Source organism: Pelecanus crispus, chromosome 4 (genome assembly GCF_030463565.1).
Source record: "Pelecanus crispus isolate bPelCri1 chromosome 4, bPelCri1.pri, whole genome shotgun sequence".
Classification (NCBI taxonomy): domain Eukaryota; kingdom Metazoa; phylum Chordata; class Aves; order Pelecaniformes; family Pelecanidae; genus Pelecanus; species Pelecanus crispus.
In genome coordinates this window covers 38,728,700-38,741,097 of record NC_134646.1, presented here as the reverse complement: position 1 = coordinate 38,741,097, position 12,398 = coordinate 38,728,700, and positions in this window count along the sequence as shown.

Genomic DNA, 12,398 nt, shown 5'->3' with positions numbered 1-12,398 from the left:
CTTCTACCGATGGGGTTACAGTGTTGGTGGATAAGGGAAGAACAGGAGATAAAATTCCATCTCTCTGGGACCCGAGAGTGGTTATGGTGATATCAGAGGAATTAGGCAGTGAGGAACCAGCCTCGGAATGGGAGATGCTTGATCCAAAAGTCATCTTTATGACACCCTGTAACTGGCAAAACCAGGAATTTGTGAATTGGACCAAGTTGGTATCCCAGGGCTGTGGAATTTCCAACTTTGAGAAGGATAAAATCAGTAACAACTGGCTAGAATTTTATAGAGGCATTCCCCACAGAAAGTTAAACACGGTGTTACAGGTAAGAGCTAATGTCTACCCCTACAAGAGAATTTTTAGCAAGGGGCAGACAAGAGACTCAAATTAAATCATGTCGACATTGTCAGGCAAAGAATGAGACCTGTTCACATATTGTTGGATGCTGACCAGTGTACAGGATGCTAGGATTAAGAGATGTTACCAACTACATGAATTATTGGCAGATGAGGCCAAAAGGAAGGAATGGGTAGTATTCTAGGAGCTGGTGGTGAAAGATGAACAAAATGAACTTTATAAACTAGACCTGGTATTTGTTAAAGGAGATCAGGCCCTAGTAGTAGACATCACAGTTAGGTATGAGAGTAAATCAACATCTTCGATGCATGCAGCAGCAGAGAAAGTTAAGAAATATCAACATCTAAAAGATCACATTCAAGAATTGACGAATACTAATACTACTAAATTTATGGGATTTCCTTTAGGAGCACGTGGAAAATGGTATCAAGGCAATTACAAGTTATTGAAAGAATTAGGACTCTCCAATTCCCAACAGGAAAGGGTTGCTCATCATTTATCAAATCAGGCATTATTTTCTTCAGTAGATATTGTACACATACTTGTTAGTCAAGCACAGACTGTTTTAAGATCTTAATGAATTAATTAATTGTAAATGTATTACTTAATGAGTTGTAAATAAACCGATTCTTTATCTGTCTATCTAAGGCAGGAGCCAGACCCACCAGGAGAGTGCCAAGGGTGACAAAAGGCGAAAGGCTGAGCATGACATAATTTGGTTGCGATAGTATGTAAGACGATAATGGGCTTGAAGTCATGATGCGTCATCTATCCTGCTAAAAAACATCAATTACCAGTCTTTACCTACGTGGACAGGCCCCCTTTACTTAACCTGGAAAAGGAACATGTATAATTTCATATATATATTTGATAAATAGCCAAATGCCTCATCATCTAATTAGTGATGCGCATGAATGGATGAACGCGATTCCCACTGTCTGTACCTACTATCCAGTGAAACCAAAGCCAAGGGAACAGGCTTGGCAGAATCAGCAGGGAAAGAAGACCCTGTTGAGCTTGACTAGTCTGCGGCTGTGAGGAGACACGAGAGGTGTAGAATAAGTGGGAGGCCAGGCACACACTTGGTGGTGTGGGGCGACCTGCCCACCAGTGTCCCGTCCATCAGTGAAATACCACTACTCTGATCATTTTTTCACTTACTTGGTGAGGTGGGGGGGAGGGGGCAAGCCCTAAGGGGAACTCTTGCTTCTGGTGCCAAGTGCTGGGTGCACGCTGAGCGCAACCCTCTCCAGGAACAGCAGGAGGTAGGGAGTTTGGGGCGTCAAAGCGTAACGCAGGTGTCCTAGAGCAAGCTCAGGGAGGACAGAAGCCTCCTGTGGAGCAGAAGGGCAAAACCTTGCTTGATCTTGATTTTCAGTACGAATACAGACCATGAAAGTGGGGCCTCACGATCCTTCTGGCTTTTTGGGTTTTAAGCAGGAGGTATCAGAAAAGTTACCACAGGGATAACTGGCTTGTGGCGGCCATATGTTCATAGCGATATCGCTTTTTGATCCTTTGATACTGGCTCTTCCTATCATTGTGAAGCTGAATTCACCAAGCGTTGGATTGTTCACCCACTAATAAGGAACGTGAGCGGGGTTTAGACCATCATGAGACAGGTTAGTTTTATCCTACTGATGATGTGTTTTTTCAATAGTAGAAATTGTCCGAGCAGCCAGGGATCAGGTTAGGAAAGCTAAAGCCTTGATAGAATTAGATCTGGCCAGGGACGTCAAGGACAACAAAAAAAGCTTCTGTAGGTATGTCGGTGATAAAAGGAAGACTAGGAAAAATGTGGGCCCTCTCTGAGGAAATGGGAGACCTGGTTACCTGGGATATGGAGAAGTACTCAATGACTTTTTTGCCTCAGTCTTCACTGGTAAGTGATCATGCCACACATTGAACATTTTTTTATTCTCAAATCACTTATTAAGATCCCATAACACTATCATCTATTGAAATCCATATGTGAGGTGACAGCCATACAGTATTTAAGATACTTCTAAAAGGCCTGCTTTGTTTTGTTTGTCTCTGCAACTGAACTGCTTTGTGCAGTGGTCAAATTTTGCTGTAAATCTGATCAGAAGTGATATTTTCACCAGTTCAACCCTACTGGAACAAATTTCCCAGACACACTCATTTTTTACTGATGTAATTCTTAGACCAGCGTTATTACAGACTGTGTCTTTCAGGGCTCAGCTTCGCGGTTTGTGAACATCTGCTAAAAATCAGTCAAACCAGATTTTCTTTCCTGCTTATGCTTGTGTATACTTCAGCCCATTTTCTCTGACTGCAACACAGCCATTAAGACTGTTAGATAAGCCCTTCATTCTCCATAGCATTTAGTAAACTGATTGCATTGCTTGATACAAATTTGTAGCCCTTCCACTAGCTAATATTTAAACAAAAAAGTGGAGCCATTATTTACCCTCAACAACCCGTAACAAACAATCAATAGGTCATCCTGACATTGTACACCCCCACTAGAAAAGATAAACTGTTCCACAATATTGTGTGGATGATCTACTTCTACTGTTGACTATTTCACACCAGTGGAATTGGCTACAGACTTTGTTATCACTTCTTGTAATCTCTCTTCAGTATATATGATAGAAGCCGTAATTACTACTGCAGTGTCAGGGGTTATTCCCTAATGTCTGTCCAAACAGAAATTTCTCCCAATCTTTTCCTTCAGGGTGTTTTTTTTTAGCAAACAATTTCTAAATTTAATTTCTAACTGGCTCACCAGTCAAATGATTTAAATGGCATAAATGTTTATTGTTATTTTCTGTGATATTTGACCATTTATCTGTTGCCTAACTTTAAAGTGTTTGACTGTCATGTGTCTAGCCCAAGTATAGATGCTACTGAACTGTGTATTTACACATTGTTTTTACAGATGAGGGAATTCTACCTGTCCTACATAAGTGCAGGGAACAAGAATCAGTCTCAAATACTCCTTTCTCTTCTATTTTGGCTGTTTAAATGCAGACTAAAAACCAGGTAAATATCAGTCTAAGTACTATAACTCTGTAACCCCATTTGGATAGCTGGAAATTGTAGACAGACTGACTGATAGCTGACCTGTTTTCTTTCTTGTCATTTGGCAGCATGTAGTTCAGAATTGGAATAACTGTAAATTTTTATATTGTAATTTTGAAGAGATTCTTCAAGCACACACCTACCAGCCGTGCTTGCCTGTCTTATGCAGGATCAGTGCCTTGGGGAAGCTCAGACCAAATACACTCTTCCTTACATAATGGACCAGAAGGAAAAAAGGAGATTTATATTCCAGCTGTATAAACTTCTAGAAGTGGAAACAGGAAAAGAACATTACATTTCTGGTACCTGTTCTTCCCTGTGTTTGTAGAATTCCCTAACCCAAGTATCAAGGATTATTAGAAAAGAGCAAGGTGGGATCAGATAGAGCAGGCTTCATCAGCTCCTTTTGTATTGTGGCCCTTCTGCCTCCAAGATAGTAGAAAAGCTAGGGTTTTATAAACTCTCATCCATAGCAAAAGGATCCCTTCCAACAATCTACTCGGTATTTCTGTGATGAGGCTTGAGACTGTGAACAGCATTGCACAAAATTCTCATGATACTTAGAGAAAAGCTCTCACTGTCATATCAGGCAGAAACAGTACTATCTCCTGGCTGTGCTGGTAAGTAACTGATCTCAGACACTGGACAAAGACTAAGGTAGAACTACAGAAAAAACAAGTTTACTACTGGGGTATGAATGATGTAGAGAACTGGCCATTACAAGAATGGTCTTTACAGAAAGTATTTCTTCCCAGACCAGTCAATGGTCTCTGCTCCAGCACTTTTCAATTGTTTCTGCCTGCTCACACAGCCACAACTGAAATAACTGTATTTCTCCACTCATTCCTGAAAGAAATACTATTTCTCCTATATACAGGATTCCAGTTTAGCTACAGTGACTTGTAGAAATTAACTGCAATTCTGTGCTGCTTTGTTTCTCATTTATTCCTTAAAAAAAATAGAGGGAGAATGTAGCCTAGCAATTTATACAGTCAGTTCAGCCAATGACAACATGATATATCAGCAAACCTTGTAAGTGCTTTCTCCCTTCCTTGCCTCTGTGTGACAGTTGTCCAGCTCTGCTGTAAGAAATCACCCTCAAAGTGCTGCTCCAGCTGATGTGCAAACTCCACCTTGGGGTCAGCCACAGCAGTGGCTTGTCACAGGATCCATTTATGTCAAGTATAGAACTGGTATGTTCAGAAACGAGATTTCAATCTGGAACTATTCCCTAGATGAACACACTAAATATGAAGCTCATGAGGTTATATCAACCTTCCCACCCAAATTACCACAATGGGGAAAACTACACCTCTGATTTGAGGCTAAAGAAGGGAGGTCAGGCTACCTTTTGGGTGCTGTTAACATATCACTGTAATGACTGTTACAGAACAACTTAAATAGAATAGTCAAGAGAAAGGATAGGAGAAAAAGAAACCTGTTAAAGTGAAAAACTGTACTTGGCTTCCCCTCATAAGAAGAAACAAATTTCCCTATCACAGAGGCATATATCTTGCCAAATTTCATATTTGGTCAGATAATTAGAGTGGTCTATCTGCGAACCATTCACAGTTCTTAACGTATTTTTCTTGATAACCTCTCTGTGAAAGAAGAAAGTGTTGCCATCCCATTATTGCAGAGGAGAAACTGGGGCATAAAGAATATGTGACTTGTTCAAGATCACACTCAGTGTCTGTCATTTGGGGCACTCAGAGTCATTGACTGTGATATAATTCATTACTAAGGCAAGGAGGCAACAGTAGTGGCATTATTACTTAAAATATTCTGTTGTTTAAAAATTAACTTCTGTTGGTTTTTAGATTTTGTGTTTATGTTTTGTGTTTTATGTTTGTTTATGTGAAGTTGCATGCAATAGGAAACTTCAAAGACTTGCAGTCTTCTGGCTGAAAATATACAACTCAATAACTATTTATTTGTTAGAAGTAACTATCAAATATCTGAACCTTTTTCTCAAAATTACTGCTCTCAAGCCTCTTTATGCCTGCCTCTTTTGCAGATGATGGCAAAAGAGAGCTTTTTTCCTTTGGTTATTCGATGGTAACCCAAGATAGATGCAAAAAAAAAAGAGAAAAGAGAGCAAATTCTACTTGCAGCCTGTGTACTAATTTTAAAAACGTAGGGAGGAAAAGCAACAGTAGAAAGTGTTTTCAGGATTCCTCTATTCCTCTAAATAACAGTGTATACTCACAAACCTCATCTCCAAATATGGTATGATATATTTATTACTGTGTGATTTATTCCTTTACAACACTTCAGAACATTTAAAAGTTTGCAGGACATATTGATGGATGTATATCTCTGACATGCTGTCTGTCTTGAAAAGTAGCAGCTGCGAAGATCAGTCTGGCTTTTTTCACTGAATGGGAGTGAAGGGACAAAATAACTATGTTGGTTAGATGGGATTTATTGATGTGCCAAAGGACCACTTCAGATTCTGTGCTCTCTTTTTCATACACGCTTTAAAATACAAATATATCTCCTGTGTGGTTTTAGAGCAGCAAGGGGAAGTTGGTCTATTTCCTTTTTGACATGACTGGAAAGGCAAATCGGGTTTTGCTTATTTGGAAACCCAGAAATCTCAGTGTTGTCAAACTCAATGAAAAGTTGAAGCCCAGTTCTTGCCTCTGGTAAGAGCAAAGAACTGCTGCTCCCATGTACTCACTAATATGGATAGCAGTGAGCACATGGGTTAACTGTGTCTTGATGGAACTAACTGAAAAATCAACTCCTGCATATGAGTCTTTATCGTTTTCATTTAAAACCAACACTGGCCACTGAAACAGTGTCTTATGTGAAATGCAGATGAGTGCTTTCAGCTTTACAGGACTAGTGTAAAGTGGAACGTAAAAATTTTCTACATATTGCTTGTGTTCTCTAAGGTCTGTCTCCCTTTCATCTTAGTTTCTTGGTTTTGTATGGTTCTCGGAACAATGTCCTATTTTAGACATATTAGTCTTCCCGGCATACAGATGCAAATAAATATAGCCATACTTTGAGTTTACTACCCTACCTTACTGGCAAATGGACTTTGTTGGAAGAAATGTGAGTGTTAGTTTATATGAAATAAAGAGAGACTTTTTAAGCTGTGAAATGTGGGAAGGTTTTGTGAATCTGAAAGAGCCAGGAGCTGCCAATTATTCATTTCCATGGGACTCCTATTTCAGACAAGATGTGAAGGTTAATCCATTATGAAACTTTTTTCTCTTTACTTTTCTAAACAGTATCTAAAGACTAAAACTATCATCAGTAACTCATTTTGTGTGGGTAGCGGAGGAGGAGAATTTTTTTAAGTCAAGTATAAACTCCTACATATAGTGTTATTAGGAAGGCTAAATACATAGCGACTTTCCAGGTACAAGGAACCATAAGAAGGAAAAAGGAATGTCATTTCAGAATATGTATTTTGCTTTCATTTTAAGGAGTGAGGTTATTCAAAGTCATAAAACAAGAAGTAACTTGCTTTTCAGCTTCTCAGAAAAGATTATTTGCTCTCAAAACAAGCCCATCCTTTAACTGTGTATAAGGCTTCAACATTTGCCATATGAAGGGAGAACAATTGCCTCACACTTGCCTTGCTCCTCAGTTTGTCTTGAGGCCACTAATAGCTGTATAACAGGTTGAATTTCCAGTGAGGGCTACTGTTCATTTCCCTGATGTAAACACTTGCCAACAGTCGTGGTTGATCCCACTGTGTATACTGAATTGCCATAATACTCTAATTCTCCTCTGTTGCTCTTTGGTCTCCTTATGAGACAGTCATCCCAATGAATTGTCTGTTTAAAAAAGATAAAAATAAGTATCTTATATTTTTCTAAAAAATTTCTGATTATCCTTCACAGGATTAATTTCAAACAGAAAAAAATTTAATGACAGCCTATATTTGCATGCTTTCTGAACACATAACAAAGACCATTAAGTGGATGTTACATTTGCGTATTAAAAAAAAAAAAAAAGTATTCCCCAAACTTCTACTGCAAATGGAGAAGATGGGGAAGATACATTCTGTTTTAAATTTAAATGTGTCTCATTTATCTCCTAAGATAATTGTGAAATTTTATGGGGTTTTGATTGCATATAGACATTTTTCTGTCTGATTATTTAGTAGACTTACAGAGCTTTATTAACTGTAGTCATTGTCTTACTTATATTAGGTACCTAAAATTCTGTTAATATTTGAGCTGCAACCTCACGAACCAAAATAAACATATCTTATATCTAGATATCTAGATACAAAGGGAGAGTGTTTATGCAGAATATTTTAAAATTTCACCTAATTATATTATCACATTAGTTTAACATTTATGTAAATTTTGCAGGTTTTAGAGGAACTACTTTTTACTTTTCCAAAAGCAGGATCCCATTTAGCTTCAATAGAAACATAAATCAAAATTCACACTCTCATTTTGTGGAACCTTCATACAAAAGTGTTAAAAAATGCAGACTATTTGCATTTTCGGTTTCACATGGCAATGGGATCTGTTACCTAATCTCCATGTTTGGGAATAAATAGGAGACAAGCAGGCACAGAGAATAGATTGTTTAAAGTAATTGAAGGGCATTTTGAAGCAGGAATACAACTCTTCTCTGTCTCGTTGCAATTAAATTTCATTGCAAGTTCACGTGTTCAGAACCTTCGTGGAAAGAGAGTGCAATAGCCTGTGACGTGAGGCTAGGGCCCTTCCAGTGGTCCTGTACTCTACAACTGTTTCACAACCAAGGAAAACTTTCTGTACCAACTGCATGCCTCAGCCTTTTCTACTAAATACCCTTGGTTCTGTTCTTAGTAATGGTAAGCTCCTGTTTGCAACTTACTCAAGCCTTAAGAAGCATAGTAGCCACATCATATCAAACTGATAGTGTTCAAGTAGGTTTGAAATGAAACCAAACAAATGCATCTGTGTCTGTATTGTTGGCTTACTGGCTTCATAGAAGCCGACTATTTGTGGTTCAGGTGGAAGCCATTTCACTTTATTATTGTTTATAATGCCAGAAACAGTTCCAAGAACTGAGGGGAAAACTGTAGTACTGCTGAGAATTTGGGTAGATTGATGGTTTGAGAATATTTTATTCTTCTTCAGTGTTAATCTTCACTGGAGCCTGGTCAGTGCGTTCCTTGATAATACTGTATTATCCTAAATGAGCTAGCCATTCTTTGTCCAGCAATGGCTTTTCATGAGGAGCTTCTGACCTGATTAGTTCCAGTGTTCTATATTTTTTTCATGTTTTCTGTGGTCTATACTGCTGTATTACTAAGTTACGTACAGGAATAATTGCCCTACTTTACTCCTATTATCTTTGTCATGTTTGGGTGGAAAATCTCAAGTAGAGTGGCAGAAGCAGCCTGCTCTGCAGAAATTATAGCACTGTACTCAACTATAGTAGCATAATAAAGTAGTTCAGAGCAACCTGCCAGAAACTCTAACTTCTATTCTTATGTCTAGTAGGTCTGTTCTGGCAGTAAATTTCAGAGAGACAAGCTACCTTTCCTTTTTCTCTTTGCAGAGATGCCCAGCTAGCTAGAGACTTACTGCGCCCTCTGAACTGCTCTCGATTAATCTCAGTGGTTTCTGTTAAGACTGTATTGATTTTTTTTTTTCTGAGTTTCAAAAGCTTGACATTTTAGAGTTTTTAATTTCATTTTGAATTTTAAAACAATGACATAAATTCAAGATCATCTGTGGCAGTTGCATGGAAGAAACCACAAATTGAAAAGTGGTTCACAAAATCATTATTTTTCAAGGAAAAAAAAGCCTTGATGGTTCTCCTCTATCAAACAACCAAATTTTGCAGGAAACAGGGAAATCATAGTATATGCAGTACAGCAAAGGCAATGAAGCATCTGGAAACATTTTTTCATGAACATTTCAAGGGAACTAATGCTCATAAAAAATACTTACAAAGTATTGGGGTCAACTCTCCTTTTGTGAAGGGACAGAACCTGAACTGACGAAAAGTATGAGCAGGTGGAGCTGCAATCCTGGAGTTTATGCAAGATAAAAACATACTCTCTCAAGTGTATTCAGCTGACTTTCAAGATGATTTCTGGGGTGAGTACAATTATTTGTGTTGATGAGATCTGAACCTGGAAAACCTCATTTAAAAACACAGATGGTTGTTCATGGTTGCTGTCTGCATCCAGTGTACTATACTGAATCAACTCTAATTGACAAGAGAAGGCTGATGCACCTTAATGAGTGTTTGCTGTTGCCAGAAAGAGTTTTCCAATTCTTGATTAAATTAGGTTTAGGTGAAACTGCCGCTTGTGATAACAGATGCTGATTTTCACTGCAGCTGACACACTGATCTGTAATCATAGCATTACCTTGTCTACTTGGAAGTTGCTTCTTTTAAAAAATACACATGTATATATGTTCAATTTAATGCTGAACTTTTTATTGTCATTCAGTGGGTAATAGCACAACCTTTTGTAATGGGCAAAGAAGCAGAATATGAAATATCTTTAGACAGGGAAAAATGACTGTATTTTCCTTCCCATTGATTCCTCCTTTTGATGAATTCCCATGAACAACAGGAACTGGGAGGTGCCTCTGGTATAAGATTCTGTCACAACTGTGACACGAGGAAACAGCACTGAAATGGTGTGATGCTGTATGACCTGTGTGAATATGATCTTTTGAAGTTTACCAGGATCTGTGAGTTTGAGGATCAATATATGGTGCCTAGTTTCAATGGATCAAAGCTTTGTCCTGCTCCTTGGAGAACTCAGAAGAAACACAACAAAGAAATCCTCAAGCAATTTTCCCTTTCCTCTGCTCCTGTTCATGCTCTCTAGAAGAGAGGAGTTGATCCAACTGTTTATTTTGGAGCCAAATATAGAGCTGCACATTACCAAAACCATCAAAGGGGATTTCCAATACAAATTTGGAAGTTCAACAGCTCTTCATCTTCAGGAAATTAGTTTTTCGATGACTAGCTAAACCAAAGCATATCTAAAAATTACAATTTTTTTGAGATGTGTCTAAGGGGCTTTATTCCATGGCTTACTGGGAGAATTGTGACAGAAAATATATAACTATTCAGTGACTCACAGTATGTTTTTCCTCCTTATTTAGATACTATTTTCTTAGGGTTTCTTTCTTTTTTTTTTTTCCCTGAAGCCTGTGAACCATAAAGATGACAAACTCACTGAAAATTTGAAAGTGCATGACATTTATACAAAATAGAAACTCAGAATGAAAAACATTGCCTAGAATAAACACTGATAGCATAGTAAAACAAAATTGTTGGAGATCTCTGGAATACCCATCCCCAGTACATTGCTCTACCTTAATACATTGTAATTAATCTATTATTTTAGATTAAGAAACATATGCTTGTGTGTCAATGTGAACTGTTAGTGTATATGAAAAGTATACTTGATCTCATAATTTTCCATTTTTTAAAAAATATTTAGGGATTTTTACCTATACTGTTATTTAACATATAGCTTTATTTTCAAAGCTGACTAGTGGCATTTTTACTTTTTACCTAATCTTCAGAAAAGAAAGTAGTGAGTACTAAACAGAAGAAAAATAAATTAAAACTTTTTAAAAAGAGAAACAATAAAAGAAAAAAAACCCAAATAATTTAAACTATATCCATATAACAAGCACTATTGACAAATAGAACACAAAAATAATTTGTACTGACTTTGCTTGTAATTCTGAAATAAAATAAAAATAGTTGTAATCACTGCAAAATAATTTAAATGGAAATGATTACTAAGGGCACTGGAAGCCCAACAGTAATATTGTGCAATACGAGATATAATTAAGTCTCCTGGGGTAAGAACAATTTTTGCTTCAGTAGACTGTTTGCATTGATGAATTCCCTATATGAGTGCTACTGTGCTATTATCTCTTAATTTAGCTGTCTTAGATTTAAAACCTGATTCCAGCACAAATATACAGAAATAGTGTAATCCATAAAATGCACTCTCCTGGTTAAAGAGCAGAGATGGATTCCTTAGCTAATTCTTTTGGGCAGAAGCAAATTTTTTAAATCAAAATCTGTTCAGCAAATAAAAATAATTGAAGGAGCCTGGAAACATATTTCTGCAGTCCCCTCACCACATATATCCTAATATGGCATGCAGATGAGTAAAACTGTATGTAAAGTGGAAGATTTAACCTCTTTGCACTTTCAAACCAGCAGTGGGGTAAGAGAGAGGTTCTGCAGCAAAAGTTAATGCTGTTAAGTTGAATGGTACAAACCAGGATGTTCAGATTTGCAGTCTCTGAAATCTTCCTGCCATTCTGAGGGACAAATGGAGGCAGAAAACAAAAGCTGCAATGCCTGGTTGAGAAAATGAAGTAGGGTCAGATTTACTGGGAACTGGGGGAAAAAAAACCAACCCAACCTTAGAAACAAAAGGACCCTGTACAAGAAGGGAATAAAGACTTCATAAAAACCAAAGTGGAAACCAGCTGCTGATACTTAAGATCAAAATGTTACAGAAAGCTTTTTTCAGGGGGAAAAAAAAAAAAAGAAGAATGGAAGAAAAACATCAAATATGAAAGAAACCACCATTTGAGATAACAGACACTCTAGAGATTAAATCAAAAGTGTTCTTTAAACTTTTAGTAAAAGGGGTGGTCCAAAGTGTGAAATTTTTGTAGATGACATAGAGGCTATTGGAAGACACCATATAGGAAGCTCTCATCAGATGCATACTGCCTATCCTAAAAGAATAAAATTAGAATAGCTAAACTGCAGGTAAAGGGACATTATTGAGAACAAGGAGGCTGCCTTCATGAAGTTGAAGTGCTGTCCAAGTGAGAGTATCAGACAAGGCCACAAGCACTGGCAGGTTAAATGTGAGAGTGTGCCAAAGTAGATTTTGAGAAAAAAAACTTGCAAAGACATAAAAAGTAATAATAAATTCTTTTTCAAACACATCAGGGGCAGAAAGCTTGCCAGAGAAGCATGAGAGCCAATAGATAAGCAAGGCATAAAAGCATTTGCTATGGACAAACTTAGGGAA